Source organism: Dama dama, chromosome 12 (assembly GCF_033118175.1).
Source record: "Dama dama isolate Ldn47 chromosome 12, ASM3311817v1, whole genome shotgun sequence".
NCBI lineage: Eukaryota > Metazoa > Chordata > Mammalia > Artiodactyla > Cervidae > Dama > Dama dama.
The window spans coordinates 94295831-94314721 of record NC_083692.1 but is presented as its reverse complement, the minus strand read 5'-3'; the positions used below and the strand labels follow the sequence as shown (position 1 = coordinate 94314721).

Genomic DNA, 18891 nt, shown 5'->3' with positions numbered 1-18891 from the left:
CTGCATTACGGTGGTGTGAGTCGTTCTCTCCCCTTTGATTTCAGTTAAGTGAACACCCATAATTTAAAAAAAAAACAAAAAAGCCCCTGCAGAGCCCTCCAGGACACCTGGAAGATCAATCCATCTATGCATCGGAAACCAGGGGGACTGGACCACAGAGAAGATGGCAGAGCCAATGGCAGCAAAGGCGTGGCTGGTCCAGCAGCAAGCCAGCACGACTTTTCCGGCAGAGGAGGTGGAGGGTGAAGGTGGTAAATGGGAGTGTGCCTGGCCACGCATGCTGCAGGTGGAGGGACCAATTGTTCTCTCTAAGGAGAGACCACAGTGACTAGTGGTGACAGAAAGGAAAGAGACGCTTTCACGTCTCTTGCTGCGTGCCTTGGGAGGCAAGGAGGTGGCTCATGGACCTTTGACACCATCCCCTACTGGGCTGTGTGTTAGTCACTCAGTTGTGTCTGACTCTCTGTGACCCCATGGTCTATGGAATTCTCCAGGCAAGAATAGTGGAGTGGGTAGCCATTCCCTTCTCCAGGGGATCTTCCCAACTCAGGGATTGAACCCAGGTCTCTTCCATTGTAGGCAGATTCTTTGAGCCACTAGGGAAGCCCCTCTACTGGGCCATAGGCATTTTCAAGTGCTAAGTACACACATTCCCCACTTCCTACACCCTGAAATAGGCACTTATGCTGACACCACATTTACTTTTTTTTTTTTTTTTTTTTAATGCACCAGGGGTCAGTTCCAGAGCAAGAAACCTAAAACTTATGCTGTAGCACCACCTTCTGGAAACAAAAGGAAAGTTCCTAACTACCAACCTGTTAGGTAAACAAAGCCTTGCCTGAAAAAAAGGGTGTGCATTATTTCAAATGCAGCAGCAGAGGCAGTTTTCATCAAACATCATAAAAAGTCACAGTGATACAGTATCACAAAAGTAAAATGACAGTTCTTCAACAGCCAAACCCGCAGACTTGGAATATAGAGATGTAATCCATAAAGAATTTAAACAGCTGTTATGAAAAAAATCCATGAGCTACAAGAAAGCTCAGAAAGGCAATTCAATGAATCCCAAAATAAAATTAATGAACAGAAGGAGTACTTTACCAAAGTAGATGGAATTATAAAAAAAATAAGCAAATAAAAATTCTGCAGGTGAAGAACCCAATAAGATGAAGAGTGAATGAGAATGCAATGGAAATAGAACGGGTCATGTGGAAGAGAGAGTGAGCGAGCTTGAAGGCAGGAATATAGAAGTGATTGGGGTGGAAAAGGAGAGAGCACTCAGGTTTGTAGAAAGTGAAGAAAACCTGACTCCATTAGCAGAGCCAACAGAAAGAAACTCCCTGGTGGTCCAGTGGTTAGGACTCCATGCGTTCACTCCTGGGACTAAGGTTCGATCCCTGGTCAGGGAACTAACATCCTACAAGCCAAGTGGTATGGCCAAAAAAAAAAAAAGGTCAATATAAGAATAATGAGTGTAATGACTGTCCCAGCAGCTGCAGAGAGTGAGAAGGGAGCAGAGTGTATTTAAAGAAACAATAGTTGAGAACATCTCAAACCTGGAGTAGGAACTAGATATTTGAGTCCACAATGCTAATAGGACACCTTATTATCTCAACCAAAAAGACCTTCTCCAAGACTTATTGTATCAAAACTGTCAAGAGACAACCATAAAGAAAGGATTTTAAAGGCAGCCAGGGAAAAAGACAGTAGCCTAAAGAGTTACCCCCATTAGGCTATCAGCAGATTTCTCAGCAGATATAACAGCTGTGTATGTAAAGCAGTGAAATATATTAAGCAATTGATAACAGATAGTAAGGGACAAATAGACAACAATACAATCATTGTTTGAAACTTCAGTACTAGAACCTTGAAGATGAGGAATGCAGTGGCCAGCCATTGGAAGTTGACAATGACCAATTGAGAGCATCACTGAAGCCTATCCTCTAACAAGAAGCTGCCCGAGAACTCAGTGTCAGCCATTCTACAGTCATTTGGCATTTGAAGCAAACTGGCAAGATGAAAAAGCTCAATAAGTGGCTGCCTCATGAGCTGACCGCAAACCAAAAAAAAATCGTCACTTTGAAGTGTTGTCTTCTGTTATTCTACACAGCAACAACGAGCCATTGCTCAACTGGATTGCAACATGAGGCGAAAAGTGGATATTATAAGACAACAGGCAAAGACCAGCTCAGTGGCTGGACCGAGAAGAGGCTCCAAAGCACTTCCCAAAGCCAAACTTGCACCTGAAAAGGGTCATGGTCACTGTGTGATGGTCTGCAGGCTGTCTGATCCACCACAGCTTTCTGAATCCAGGTGAAACCACTACATCAAGTGTGCTCAGGAGATCGATGAGATGCACCGAAAACTGCAACGCCTGCTGCCAGCATTGGTCAACAGAAAGGGCCTAATTCTTCTCCGAGGCAATACCTGCCTGCACGGTGCACAACCAAAGCTTCAAAAGTTGAACTAATTGGGCTACAACGTTTTACCTCATCTGCCATATTCACCTGACCTCTCGCCAACTGTCAAGCATTTTGACAATTTCTTGCAGGGAAAATTCTTCCACAACCAGCAGGAGGCAGAAAATGCTTTCTAAGAGTTCATCCAATCCCAAAGCATGAATATTTATGCTACAGGAATAAACAAAATTATTTATCATTGGCAAAAATGTATTGATTGTAATGGTTCCTATTTTGATTAATAAAGCTGTGCCTGAGCCTAGTTATGATTTAAAATTCAGGGTCCAAAATCATAATTACTTTTGCACCAACCTAATAATAAATGCTCATGTTAAAAAATCAGAAAGGTCTCAAATAAACAACCTTACTTTACACAAGGAACTAGAAAAAGAACACACTCAGCCTCAAGTTAGCAAAAGAAAGGAAATAATAAGAACCAGAACAAAATTAATTGAAATGGAGACCAGAAAAACAAAAGGTCAATAAAACTAAAAGCTGGTTCTTCAAAAAGATAAAAAAAAAATTGACAAACTTTCAGCTAAACTAAGACAAAAGGAGAGAATATTCAACTAAATAGAAATAGAAATGATATTACAGAAATACATTGAATCATAAGAGACTACTATGAACAGTCATATGGCAACAAATTATGTAAAAGGAATGGATATAGTTGTAGAAACACACAATCCACCAAGACAGAATAAGGAAGAAACAGAAAATCTGAACATAACAATAAAAGCAGAGATTGAATCAGCAATCAAAACACCCTCAACACAGAAATCTCCAAAGCTAGATGACTTCACCAGAGAACCCTATCGAACATTTAAAGGATTAACACCAATCTTCCTCAAACTCTTCCAAAATATTGAGGGGGAGGGAACTCTTAGAAATTCATCCTGTACAACGTTAGCATTACTTTGATACCCAAATCAGATAAGGGCATCACAAGAAACGAAAACCATAGACCAATATCCTTGATTAATATGGATGCCAAAATTCTCAACAAAATACTAGCAACCTTAATTTAAGAACACATGAAGATTATATACCATGACCAAGTGGAATTTATCCCTGGGATGACATAAGGATGATTCAATATATGCAAATCAATAAATGTAACATATCACAACAATGGGCTTTCCAAGTGGCACTAGTGGTAAAGAATTCGCCTGCTAATGCAGGAGATATAAGAGACTCAGATTCAATCCCTGGATTGGGAAGATCCCTTGGAGGAGGGCAAGGCAACCTACACCAGTATTCTCACCTGGAGAATCCCATGGATGGAGGAGCCTGGCATGCTACAGTCCGTAGTGTTGCAAAGAGTCAGACATAACTGAAGCAACTAAACCACCACCACCACCACCACCATCATATCAATGAAATGAACAATAAAAATCACATGATCATTTCAATAGACGCAGAAAGAGTATTTGACAAAATTCTTTTCATGGTAGAAATACTTAACAGAGTGGGTATAGTAGGAATATACCTCAATGTCATAAAAGGTGTGTAGGACAAACTCATAGCCAACATGACACTCAATGGAGAGAAATTTTAAGTGCTTGCTCTAAGATCAGACACAAGGAAAGGATACCCACTCTCACCACTCCTATTCACTGTAGTACTGGAAGTCCTAGCTGGAACAATTAGGCAAGATAAAGAAATAAAAGGCATCTAAAACAGAAAGGAAGAAACAAAATTGTCTTTGCTTGCTGATAATATGATCTTATACTGCTGCTGCTGCTAAGTCACTTCAGTCGTGTCCGACTCTGTGCGACCCCATCCCTGGGATTCTCCAGGCAAGAACACTGGAGTGGGTTGCCATTTCCTTCTCCAATGCATAGAAGTGAAAAGTGAAAGTGAAGTCGCTCAGTCATGTCCGACTCTTCACGACCCCATGGACTGCAGCCTACCGGGCTCCTCCGTCCATGGGATTCTCCAGGCAAGAGTGCTGGAGTGGGGTGCCATTGCCAATCCCAAAGAATCAGTATTAAAAAAAAAACTTTATTTTTACTCATGAACACACAAACTGTGTATCTCCTAACTGTAAACTGAATAACTCTATTCTTTATCAGAAATATTGTCTACTGAATTCTCTTTCTACAAAGTCACCCAAAACTAAAGCCTAAAAGTTATCCTGCACATCCCTGGTTGCTCAGTGGTGAAGAATCTGTCTGCCCACATGCCGAGGAACACCTAAGACCCTGAGCCACAAGTATTGAGCTTGCGCTCTAGGGCCGGGGAGCTGCAGCTGCTGCAACCACAAGCCACATCTACCAAAACCCGCCGCTGCAGAGCCTGTGGTCTGCACCAAGACAGGCCACTAGAAAGGAGGCCCCGCTCACCGCAGCCAGAGGAAAGCCCACGCGGCGGGAAGATCCAGCACAGCCAAAAGTAAATGAGTAAAATTATTTAAAAATGTCATCCTATACAAATGAACTCATTTAAAAAGCAGAAACAGACTCACAAAGGGAACAGGCGGTGGCAGAGGGGATAAATTAGGAGATTAAGATTAGCAGACACAAACTACTCTATATAAAAGAGATAAGGTCCTACTGTATAGCACGAGACATTCAGTATCTTGTAATAAACTATAATGGAAAAAGAATGTATATGTATATTAACATATAAATATCCTTTGCTGTACACCAGAATCTACCCCTAACACAACATTGTAAATCAACTATACTTCAATAAAAAATTAATTAATTAAAAATAAATCATCCTTTATTTCTCCTAATCCCTTTTCCCAAATCACTGAGTCCTTCACATTCTTCTACCTTTTGAATTTCTCTTAATACATCTTTTTCATTCAACCCTTATTACTCTGCTTTGGTTCTTAAAACACCATAGTTTCTCATCCAATTTCCAGACCTTCAGTCCCACTTTCTCATTTTTCATTCTACCTCCAAGTGATTGGTTTAATAAGCAAGTTTATGAAAGGAGACTAAATACTCATTGTTTGAAAATGATTTTTTACATAGAAGTCCTAAGACAATCCACAGAAAAACTGTTAAAAAGAGCAAGACTTGGTAAAGTGGCTGGATATAATAAAACATTTTTAAAAATAGCTTTCCTTTATAAGGAAATAGAAGGGAAAAGTAATCTGTTCATGATGGCAAAGAAAATACCTAAACCATCATAGGCAAGTTAAAAAAAAAAAAAAAAAGAAATGTGACATGAAGAGAAAAATAGCAAACTTCAGAAATATACAAATACAAATAAATGTCTTCATTACTTTTTCTCATGATAAACTGCTAATTTTGTAAGAAAATATGTATAAATTTTTGTTCCTTGTAGACACATCCTATTGATGTCCTTGGTAGAGAAGATTAAAGAGTATAAACATGTCCGTTCAGCCCATATTAATATGTGGATTTATCAAATCGCCACCAGGAGTTATTGGGGGAGAAGAGTGCTTGATGAAATAATCCTAAAATTCATGTGAAAGAACTTGTAAGAATGGCAAGGAAAATTTTACAGAGAAGAACATTTAGGGGGACTAGGCTCCCCAGCTTTCAAAACATTATAAAGCCACGATAAGTAAAGGTTTAGATACAGCAAAAGAAGACAAAAATGAATGAAACAGAAAAGGAAATTCCCGTATATTTCATAAACATCATAATATAATAGCTATTTTATATATTATAATTTAATTGGGAAGAAATGGATTATCCGAGAAACAATTGGGGAGCAAGGGTTAGATATTGAGAAAAAATATTAGTTGTTTAAGACTTTGATGTCATTTATTTATCTAACCTATTCCAAACCATAAATATGAAAGTATTTCTTAATAGTTTCCACCTCATGCCCCCGACAGCAGTCTGAGTTAAATGCCTCCCACTGAACACACTGCATTGCAATCATTGTTTTACTTGTCTGTTGCTTGTCCAACTCAGACAGGGACAAAAAACTGGGAACTGAGACCAAGAGGAAAGCTGCTGTGTGCCCCATCTTCGTTTGAGTGAGTGCTCACTCAGCTGTGTTTGACTCTTTGCAACCCCATGGACCTCAGCCAGTGAGGCTCCTCTGCCCATGGGACTTTCCTGGCAATACTGCTACATGTGGGTTGCCTTTTCCTCCTCCAGTGGATCTTCCGGACCCAGGGGTTGAACTTCCATCTCTTTCATCTCCTGCATTGGCAGGCAGATTCTTTACTGTTGAGCAACTGAGGAAACTGTTTATTTTACATTAAATATCAATTATGTATAGAGTTCATAACAGAAGAGAGGGAACACCGTGTGCCCAGGCTTGTCAGCAAGACTCCATTCAATAGCTTTTATTACTCAACTAATAACTGATGGTTGGGCAACTCAAGATTTCCTTTTAGCTGTACAAGTTTAAACAATAGCAATTTCAAAACCAGGATGTTAATTAAATGCAGATTAATGGGGATTTTAAAAGATACAGTAGTAAAATGAAGATAAACAATACCCCCAAAGAACAGAGAACTTTCAGCTACATGACATCTATCTTTTATTCTACATGGAATGATACCATATCTTCTTGTGTGCTGTGGGTTTAGTTGCTCAGTTGTGTCCGACTCTTTGCGACCCCATGGACTGTAGCCCGCCAGGCTCCTCTGTCCATGGGGATTCTCCAGGCAAGAATACTGGAGTGGGTTGTCATGCCCTCCTCCAGGGGATCTTCCCAACCCAGGGATCAAACTCAGGTCTCTTGCATTGCAGGCTGATTCTTTACCATCTGAACCATCAGGGAAGCCCAAGAATACTGGAGTGGGTACCTGGTCCTTCTCTAGGAGATCTTTCCCACCCAGGAATCAAACCAGAGTCTCCTGCATAGGAATACCAATCGTCTTACATAACTCTAATTCCTCCCAGGTGTATTTCCTCATCTGCCAACATTTAAAGGAAAATACAAGATTCTTTGGCAGAGCTTTTTTTCCCCCTTTTTAATTTTTTTTTAATTTATTTGTTTTTATTGAAGCATAGTGGCTTTGCAGAATTTTGCTATTTTCTGTGGGCTAACAGTGTAAAGTTGTTGTTATTGAGCATTTTATAAACATTCATCAAGGTAATTATTTTTCCTGCCATGTTAGAGGGAACAGCTACACAGCATTGCAAAAAAACTATGTTACTGATAATGGTACAATGGGGCAACCATGTCTAGTTGTATAGAGTAGAGGGGAGGGGACACTACGTTCTACTAGATTTCCAAACAGCTTCACAGCAGCGACAGTAAGGTCTGTAGGTATGATGGTGGTGGCTGTTAAGTCACTCAGTTGCTTCCGACTCTGTGACCCCATGGACTGTAGCCCACCAGGCTCCCTTGTCCACGGGATTTCCCAGGCAAGAATACTGGAGTGGGTTGCCATTTCCTTTTCCAGGGGGTCTTCTCAACCCGGGGATCAAACCCACGTCTCCTGCATTGATTGGCAGATTCTTTACCTGTGAGCCACCGGGAATGCCCAGTAGCAGTGGATACTGTGGTAGGGGGATTTATTTTGTTTTGTTTTTAATATTTATCTGTTTCGGCAAGATCTTTTTTTTTTTTTTTGGAAGGTGACAAGTGGACTGTTTGATGGCTTTACTGTTACATAGAAGAAAATGTTTTCTTTGTTAGCGATCAGGCACCCGAAGGAAATTCAGAAAGAAAATCCACGCTGCCAAACCTGCTTTTCTTTTCCGTGTATAATCCGGAACTGAAGGAAGCTGGATGATTGTGGCTGGCTATTCTTCTCAATATGGCGCCCCTTTTCAAACTGAAGGCAGTGTTCATGAGCAAGTAACACAGGCAGCCTACAGAGAGAAGCTGAAGGAGAAGAAGAGCTGATAGTTGGGAAGAAAAGGATTAAGGAGAAGTCTAATGAAGGCAGTAGGTTGCCTAAGACTCCAAAACTCAAACAAATCATCCTTGTTCTTGTAGCAGTTTGATGGGCCCTTGTGTTTATGCTGACAGCTTCTCTCTGTCTTACTACCAACCAACCACCTGACCCTCCGTCTCATGTCTCCTACTTACTCACAGTTTCTGCTTACTCATAGCTTCCGTGTGCCCTACTCTGAGTCTTTTGGAAATTGTTCCTGCCACCAACTCCTTAACTCCTTCTTCAGACCTACAGTTCAAATTTCCTAGGAGGAGAATCAGCGTCACCAAACATTGTCCCCGTTAAAATAGAGTTTTCCTATCAGGAGATTTAATAATCATAGGGCTACGTCTATGGATTACGGAAACACCTAGGACTTCCACAGTGAGCAAGATCTTTGGGGCAGAAAGTTCGATACCAGACGTGGAAGGGGCCTGTGGACATAGCCACATGGGCTTGTCTGGTACCACGACGCGGAAGGAAGAGCCTGAGAAAGTGGGGTGGGTGGGGAGTGACAACGTGGCTTTTGTTTCATTAGCTGCCTGTAGTCTATTCCCACCCACATGTCCTACAGGCTGAGGGAAGCTCTGGGCCCTAGAGTTTTGGAAGTTTGGGCAGCATTTCTCGTGTCTCTTCTATAATACTTACCTCACTAGAATTATCAATGTACTTGTTTCAGAACACCAGATTGCTAGCTCCATGAAGCCCAGTATTGGTCTTATTTATCTTTGTGCCCTGAGAGCCTGACATGGATGATGAGCGACTGCTCAGTCAAGTCCCACTCCTGGCGACCCCTTGGACGGTAGCCCGCCAGGCTTCTCTGTCCATGGATCATCTTGGCGAGAATACTGGAGTGGGTTACCATTTCCTCCTCCAGGGGATCTTCCTGACCCAAGGATCAAACCCAAGTCTCATGCAGCTCCTGCGTTGGTAGGTGGATTCTTTACCACTGAGCCACCTGGGAAGCCCTGGCTAACACAGAGTAAATGCTTAATAACTATTGATTTGAATGAATGGTTGTGGCTTGGAATCTGAATATTAAGAATGTTTCAGAATAAGTTGAAAGATCATAGTATCATGGTATTTTCTTCCTATTTTGTACTTGAAAAATATTAGCAGGAAAGACATTACATCTTTTGAGATCTTTCAATACATATTGATAATGTACATAATCTGAATTTAAAAAATACCTTAATATACATTTCTTTACATATTTTGCTTTTTTCCATTTAACATTCTTTTGTACACAGACTTCCAAATATTGATGTAGCCACATAGTAGATATTTTCATGAAATTCCATGGTCTTAAATCATTGTCTACTTAACCATGTCCCAATTATTGGATGCTGAGAGATGTTATGGTGTCCAACAGCATAAAGACTTGTGTACATGAATAAGTTAATTTTCATCTCCATACCATAGAGGTATTTAGTTTATATTTAAAATACTCCAACCAAGAATCTGTACTCCTGAGATAGATACACAAGCATTCCAAATAACTTATTGAAACCTACCCAAGGGTTTGCTAATTAGCTGAGGGACATTAGGTATAACTTTTATTGGTGAAATGAGTGGTGTTCAAGATTCAAACACTGGGCCTTCTTGGTGGCTCAGATGGTAAAGAATTCGCCTGCCACGCAGGATATCTGTGTTTAATCCCTGGATCAGGAAGATCCCCTGGAGAAGAAAATGAACCCCACTCCAGTATTCTTGCCTGAAGAATTCCATGGACAGAGGAGCCTGGCAGGTTACAGTCCATGGGGTCGCAAAGAATAGGATAGAACTTAGCGACTAACACTTTCACTGCACTTTATTGATGAAATGAGTGGTGTTCAATTCATGAATAGGGTGTTAGAATCCAAGAAATCCCACAAGTTATTACCCTTGGTGGAGCATCTGAGGTCGAGAGCTTTGCTTTACCCAGAAGCTGTCACTTCAGAAAAGATTTCTGATAACTACAGGGTGAGTTGCTGCCGAATCCACTAAGAGTGAACCGCCAACCTCAGATACAAGTCAGAGTGCCTGAAGCCAGAGATTGAGATCTGCTCTGAGTGTTGGTTATAAGATGACTTTTGTGTTTGTTTGCTTACAAATGTGATTAGGCAGAATTTGTTTGAACGTTTGCTTTCATTGTAGCTTATAACTTGGAAGCAAGGTTGTGAAACAGAGGCACCCTCCACCTATTTAATCACCAGAGTATTTATTTGTACCTGATAACTGTTGAACGAATTGGCTTATGTCAGTTCTCAGTAGGCAGCTTGAAATATTCCCTGTCAAAAGTAAGTGACAAGAATCTGAGGTCTTTGGTGTTTAAGTGATTTGTTTAAGACACACACAACTTGTTAGGGCAGGGCTGAGGCCAAACCACAGGATCTTGTAGCCTAGAACTGTAAAAACACACATCTTCTCTCTCTATTTTTCCAAGGACATTCAAGTTTTCCTAATAATGGTCTATGTGGTGATCTTGAAGGCTAGATAAAGTTTTCATTGGTTAAAAGTTGTGTCGGGAAAGTTCAAGGTTGGAATATGACAAACTGAGTCATTTGGAGGCTTTATTCGTGTTTATTTTTATTTTCAAGTCTATTAATCTTCATAATCTCAATTTAGTGATCTAATCTGAATGACATTAAACTAGAACAGGTTAAAGTTACATAATTATGTTTGACTTTAATTATAGTCACTAATCATTCTAGATTGCTACCAATCAGTTACACTATATAGATGAACTTACAGATTCACATATGTTACGTTACTGTACATTTTTGGAGGCCTAAAATATTCATTTTCTATAGAGTGTGTGCATGCATGCTCAGTTGCTTCAGACGCATCCGACTCTTTGCAACATTATGGACCGTAGCCTGCCAGGCTCCTCTGTCCATGGGATCCTCCAGGCAAGAATCCTGGAGCGGGTAGCCATGCCCTCCTCTGGGGGAGTCTTCCCCACCCAAGGGTCAAACCCAGGTCTCCTGCATTGCAGGCAGATTCTTTACCATCTGAGGTATAGGGAAGTCCCATGTAGTGCATACATACACACTAATTATTTCATAGCTGGATCCTTACATGAGATTTTTTTTTCAAACTGGCTTCTTCTGTCATTAATCTGACTGACTTTGGGTGAGTCACTTAATCTCTCATAGAAGAATTGAGGTAGAAAATCTCTACGAACAATTCTCACTTCAAAACTGCCCTTTACCATTCACAGTTTAGATACCACTCAACATTCATATTTACTTTCAAAGGGTATTCTAGACTCCTGTCTTCTTTCTAACTTGGATCAGGTAGTTTGGAAGGAAACCTGAAAATCTCCTTCACCATTTCCCTTGCACCTAGAACCTGCCCTCTGAAGCTCTAAACTCTTCAAAGTCAAAGAGACATCTTAAAAAGGAAACCCTCCTTTCTCATCTAGCCTCTAAATTCTCTTCTACCCTATTGTGTCTAAAGTTCTACACTCTTCAGTTTTTCTGAGACTATAACCTTTCCCTCTTCTAGGCAAAATACTTTTCACTCTAAATGCATTTTCTACTTCTAAGAAAGTAAGCAAATGTCAGCTACCACCTTTGTCCCAAAGTGTAGGTTTGTCCAAACGCCAATCAATTTAAAACATTTTGTGTAAGCAAAGTCACTTCCACTTTTACCTCTGTTCCATTTAATTAGACTTCTTTTCTTTTGTCTCATCAAAAAATAGTCACCAATCACTATACAAATCACAAATCACTATACAAATACAAAGGAAGCAGATTAAAAAAAAAGAGGAAGAAGAAACAGTGATGAACTAACTACCCAAGACAGCCACTGACCACAGTTTGACAGTTTCCTCTTAGCCTCTTTTGAGTCTCTATAGTGACTTTCCACTTTTTCCTCCCACTTGTCCTTCCTGTATACCTTCGGGGTCTGAGAACTCTCAACTTACCCAAACAACCAGATTGGAGGATGAAAACTTTTAGAACTTGAAAAGGAAATTAAGTTCTAGAATAGGCAGAATAATTTCCTCTTTTTCAGACCATGTTTTCTCCTCAACTAAAAAAAAAAAAAATTATGAGGGCTTCCTTGGAGGTCTAGTGGTTAAGAGTCCACCTGCCAATGCAGGGAACACAAGTTTGGACTCTGATCAGGAAAGACCCCACATGCCACGAAGCAACTAAGCCTCTGAGCCTGCGTGGTGTAGAGCCTTGAGCTATAACTCCTGAAGCCCATGACCCTAGAGCCTGTGCTCCGCAAGAAGAGAAGCTACCGCCGTAAGCCCACGCACAGCAACGAAGAGTAGCCCCCTGTAACCACAACTAGAGAAAGCCCACACACAGAAAGGAAGACGTGGCACAGACAAAAATAAGTAAATAAATCTTTCTAAACATTATGAACATTTTCAAACACTATGAAAAATATGAAAAAGTTCAACAAAAAAGTTTCAACTATGAAAAAGTTGAAAGAGTAATGAAATGAAAACCTGAATGCCTACTACCTAGACTGAATAATTGTTAACACCCTAAAATTTTGCTTTATTTCCATCAATCATCTACATATACATCTTTTCTTTTGAACCGTTTGAAAGTAAGAAGCAGACATCAAGGCACTTTACCCCCAGAGACTTCAGCATGCATCTCCTATGAAGAAGACATTCTCCTAGATAACTGCATGCAGGTCATTACTTAAACTAGTAACAGTAGTTTCACACCACCATCTAGTATCCACTGTATATTGAGATGTTTCTAGTTGTTCCAAGAATATGCTTTGTTGCTTTTTTCTTTTGAATAAGGATTCAATCAAAGAATCACACATTGCAGTTAATTGTCTCTTAGTTTCTTTTAGTTTAGAGCAGTCCCTTCTTTTTCTTTTAAAATGAGCTTCACCTTTTGAAGTCAGACCCTATTTTAAGGCCATCCTTTAAATTCATTCCCCTCTCAGAATCAGCACAATCCATTACCTTTCACTTATACTCCCCACTCAAGTCCTGACTCCATCTCTCTGATACTTACTGTCCATAAGATTATTTTTCTAGACAGCATCCCATATTACCTTCCAAATCAGGCCTGGTGAACAAAGCCCTGCATCCTCCATGGAAGTATGACTTGAGCTTGGCTGACTAGCATGACTCTCAAGACTTGAATAGAAGCTATTGGGCGTTACTCCTCTCTTCTCACTATACTTGAACCTGAGAGCTTCTGAAGCAAGAGTACCCGTAGGTATCTTGATGCCATGAATGAGGAACAGCCTGGAGACACCAGGGCTGCACTTGGAGCCAGAAAAAGAAGCCAGCTTGGCAGAAGGCAGAACAGAGAACTAGGGGAAAACAAACCCTGAGAATATCTTTGGAGGCCTGAATCTAATGTAATAGAAGTCAGATCTAACTCCTGGACTTTTTAGTAATTGAGCCAATTAATTCCCTTTGGGGGGCAAGCCAGTTTGCACTAATTTTCCTATCACTACAGTCCAAGGAGTCCCAGCAGGTGTATGCTTTATAAATTCACTTTCACAATAATCACTGATTCTTAGAGACTCTTGGAACTTGAGCCTCAAACCATCATTTATTAATATCCCACCATCTTCTTTCTGAATATTTGCTTTGTTTCATTTGCAGAGTTCTTTACTTTAAGGACAGAAACTTATCATGTTAGCTGATCTTTTTATGGCCTACATATTTCTATTCTGTTTTCTAGTTGCTTTAGCTGATTTGTTTTCTCACTGCATTTTCTTTGATATCTCAAGCTTTTCTCTTTGTCACCAATTCTATTTGAAATCCTCACTAATCAGTTCCCTGATAGTTGTAACTTGTTAGTTCTGTAATGATATTAAGGCTCAATTCATTTCCATAGCATTGAAATCTCCTTTCTCTGTCATTTTACCACATAGTCTTTGAACTTTCACTTTAGTGAATTTACATTGTTAATACTATTATTAATTTCTCTAAATCATTCATTGTTCTGAAATGAGAAAGAGTGAGAGACATTTCTTCTTTTCCTTGAGTTATATTTTCTTCTAGAGTAGATTCATTGTCTCTCTTCACTTGCTCACTTCCTTAATTTAATTCATTTATGGTTTAAATGAATTATGGTATGTTTCTCTAATTACCATGCCATTTGTTTTCTTCTTGCTCATGTCTGAAGTGGGCTGCCATGTCTAGACTCTAGGGCAGTGGTTTTCAACTCAGGGTGATTTTGTAACCCAGAAGTCATGGGGCTAGTTTTGGTTGTCACAATTGGATTAAGAGTAGAGGGGTGTTTGCTACTGACCTTTAACAGGTAGAGGTCAGGGATACTGCTAAACATTCTATAATGCACAAGGTACTCCACTCCCCCACAATCAAGAATTATCTGGCCGAAAACGTTAAGTGCTCAAGTTGAGAAGCCCTGCTCTAAGGCCTTCTGATCATCTGATGTCTGATCTATGACATGAAGCCGCTGTCCTTGTTATTCTTCCATATTTCTCTTCCTTTAAAAAGAAGAACTTACAAGCTCAATACTGGTCTCTCCTCGTTTCTCTGTATAACTGGAGGAGAGAAGGGAAGAGTCCTTCGGGAGCTGTGTGCACCTGTTATTACGGTACCTGGGCTTTGCTCTATTTTCTGAGATTTCTTACCATCAGGAAGCCTCTCCCTGGGTGGAGGAGTATCTGTTTCTATGGCTTCCGATCATGATCCTAACCCAGCATGAAACCAAGAAGATGGTGAGATCGCACAGTACTTCCGACGCCTGTTTTTGCGGGGTTTCTTTTGGCTGCACTGCATGGCATGCAGGATCCCGGAGCAAGGATCAGACCTGTGCCCCCTGCAGTGGAAGGGCAGGTTCTTAACCACTGGGCCCCTGGCTCCAGGGAAGTCCCCTCCTGCCTCCGTTGCCATCCTGTGGTGACAGAGGCTTCTCTTCAGGGATCTGTGACTTTTCCCTGGTCTATCTGCTGACCACCTCAGTCCATTTCTCTCCTGCGTGTGTTTGGGTGAGCTCAGTCGTGCCCAACTTTTTGTGACCCCATGGACTACAGTCCACCAGGCTCCTCTGCCTAGGGAATTTTCTAGGCAAAAATACTGGAGTGGGTTGCCATTTCCTTCTCCAGGGGATCTTCCCAGCCCAGGGATCAAATCTGTGTCTCTTAGGTCTCCCACATCGTCAGGTAGGTTCTTTACCACTAGTGCCACCTGGGAAACCATTGGAACTTATTAAGATTGGGTCAAATAACCTAACTCTTTTGCCTTGCTCAATTGGGCTGGGATAAGATGAAGAGAGGGTCAGTGGTAAAAATCTCTCTATTGCTTGGCTACTACTTACTTTTGAAAGTTTTGACCTAAAGTTGTACTCCTTTCCTTGCTATATTGCTATTGGTGAAAACTTCTCTCTCTTTCTTTCTGTCTTATGAAGACTTTATCAGGTAGTAAGAACAGGAGATTTTTGTGTTCAGTCTGTTTTCTTTCCCTCCAATTTTCCTACTCTACCAATAGGTATTAAGATACCCCCTGACTCAATATTTTATTATGCTAATATTACTTTATTATTGATCTTGGGTGGCTATGAAACCAGGCCACCCAGGAAGCCACAAATCAATATACTCACTTGTCAAATATAGTTTTCAAAACACATGGAAGAATTGACAGTCTATGGCCATACCACCCAGAACATGCCCAATCTCATCCGACCTTGGAAGCTCAGTAGGGTCAGGTCTGATTAGCACTCGGATGGGCGAATCCACAAACCTCTGAACCTGAGTCCAGTCTTTCTGCTCTCAGACAGGCCTGGCGCACAGCTGTGCTGACTGTGTTCTGACCACGGGCGAGAGCTCTGTCCCTTCCAACGTTTACCTTCACCAACAGCTATTCCCTGAGAAAGGCGGCATGTAGGGCACCATCTGCCAACAGACACAGTCTTCTCATCTGTGCAATGCCCAGGGGAAAAGCTGAGCAAAGAGGCATCTCCACAGACAGCCCAGTCAACACCCTGGCAGGATTTTTGGCCACAAAAACACTACACTCCCTGTATGTGCTGCGTTTGGAATGTCTTCCGATTTGCTAGATTCTAGTCAATAAGGCATATAAGTTGCTCTTGGTCCCATATTGAACTCGAGTTGGAAGAGGCGAGTCCGGTCTCAAAGTGGAGGTAAAACCACCGCCCGGTCGCCCCCAGCCCGACTCCGGCCGTCACCACTGCTGCCGGGGGGGAGGAGGGTCATGATCCCAAGGAACCAGAGCAGTTGAGAAAGCTATTTATTGGTGGTCTGAGCGTTGAAACTACAGATGATAGCTTAAGAGAACATTTTGAGAAACGGGGCACACTCACAGATTGTGTGGTGATGAGAGACCCCCAAGCTAAACGTTCCAGGGGCTTTGGTTTTCTGACTTACTCTTGTGTTGAAGAAGTGGATGCAGCGATATGTGCTCGACCACATAAGGTTGATGGGCGTGTAGTGGAACCAAAGAGAGCTGTTTCTAGAGAGGATTCTGTAAAGCCTGGTGCCCATCTAACAGTGAAGAAAATTTTCGTTGGTGGTATTAAAGAAGATACAGAAGAATATAATTTGAGAGACTACTTTGAAAAGTATGGCAAGATTGAAACCATAGAAGTTATGGAAGACAGGCAGTGAGGATTTGCTTTTGTAACTTTTGATGATCATGATACAGTTGATTAAATTGTTGTTCAGAAACACCACACTATTAATGGGCATAATTGTGAAATGAAAAAGGCCCTTTCTAAACAAGAGATGCAATCTGCTGGATCACAAAGAGGTCGTGGAGGTGGATCTGGCAACTTTATGGGTCGTGGAGGAAACTTTGGAGGTGGTGGAGGTAACTCTGGCCGTGGTGGAAACTTTGGTGGAAGAGGAGGCTATGGTGGTGGAGGTGGTGGCAGCCGAGGGAGGAGGAGGAGGTGACGGTGGATACAGTGGATTTGGAGGTGATGGTGGCAACTATGGCGGTGGTCCTGGTTATAGTAGTAGATGAGGTTACGGTGGTGGTGGGCCAGGATATGGAAACCAGGGTGGTGGATATGGTGGCGGTGGTGGAGGATATGATGGTTACAATGAAGGAGGAGGTTTTGGAGGTAACTGTGGTGGTGGTGGAAACTATAATGATTTTGGAAATTACAGTGGACAACAGCAATCAAATTATGGACCCATGAAAGGGGGTAGTTTTGGTGGAAGAAGCTCGGGCAGTCCCTGTGGTGGTGGTTATGGATCTGGTGGTGGAAGTTGTGGATATGCTAGCAGAAGGTTCTAAAAACTCAGAAGAAAAGGGCTACAGTTCTTAGCAGGAGAGAGAGCGAGGAGTTGTCAGGAAAGCTGCAGGTTACTTTGAGACAGTCGTCCCTAATGCGTTAGAGGAACTGTAAAAATCTGCCACAGAGGGAACGATGATCCATAGTCAGAAAAGTTACTGCAGCTTAAACAGGAAACCCTTCTTGTTCAGGACTGTCATAGCCTCAGTTTGCAAAAAGTGCAGCTATTGATTAATGCAATGTAGTGTCAATTAGATGTACATTCCTGAGGTCTTTTATCTGTTGTAGCTTTGTCTTTTTCTTTTTCTTTTCATTACATCAGGTATATTGCCCTGTAAATTGTGGTAGTGGTACCAGGAATAAAAAATTAAGGAATTTTTAACCTTAAAAAACATAAGGCATGTAAGTCAATAAGGCATAGTAATTGGAGAAGGCAATGGCACCCCACTCCAGTACTCTTGCCTGGAAAATCCCATGGACGGAGGAGCCTGGTGGGCTGCAGTCCATGAGGTCGCTAAGAGTCGGACATGACTGAGTGACTTCACTTTCATTTTTCACTTTCATGCATTGGAGAAGGAAATGGCAACCCACTCCAGTGTTCTTGCCTGGAGAATCCCAGGGACGGGGGAGCCTGGTGGGCTGCCGTCTATGGGGTCACACAGAGTTGGACACGACTGAAGTGACTTAGCAGTAGTAGTCAATAAAGAGCTAGCAGCTGGACATAAATACCCATTTTTCAAAGCCAGGAGAGGGTTGACTCCACAAGTGCTGTCTCTATCTGCCCTTGGCTTGCTGGTTTAGCTTCCACAGCTACAGTTCATGAGAGATCACAAAGCTGGCCAAAAGCAGGTGGGAGCCATTTCTGACTGTGGGCCAAGAAAGCAGCAGATAAGGAGGCAGGAAATGGTCAGCCCTTTTTCTCCCCAAGTGGCTGGCCTCCCAAACACTGACGCTCCGGGAAGACCCTGAAAACGTCAAGAAATTCTGTGAATTCTTTCAACTGATTAATTCCATAGCTATATCAGCCACCATAAAATTGGTAGGAAAATAATTTTTCAATTATTTGTTTCTTGGAATTCAACCAGTGGCTAACCCACTCAGGATAGGCTGAGGAGACGTGACCAAACCAGATAGTCACTCCCTCATCATCCCTGGAGTTTCCTTTGGTTTCTAAAAGTTTGAAACCTGACTCTGTTGCAGACTCGTGTCAAGTGTTTGGCTTGCATGCATGCTCAGTCGTATCTGACTCTTTGCAACCCTGTGGACTGTAGCCTGCCAGGCTCCTCTGTCCATGAGATTCTCCAGGCAAAAAAACTGGAGTATGTTGCCATGTCCTGCTCTAGGAAATTTTTCTGACCCAGGGATCAAATCCGTGTCTCTTGTGTCTCCTGCATTGACAGGTGGATTCTTT

The 18891-nt window shown here is 41.6% G+C and overlaps 1 pseudogene; it reads left to right on the top strand.

The window, feature by feature from the left end:
• Positions 1–163: 163 nt before the first annotated feature.
• On the top strand, positions 164–17862 carry LOC133067129 (heterogeneous nuclear ribonucleoprotein A3-like; annotated as a pseudogene).
• Positions 17863–18891: the final 1029 nt, after the last annotated feature.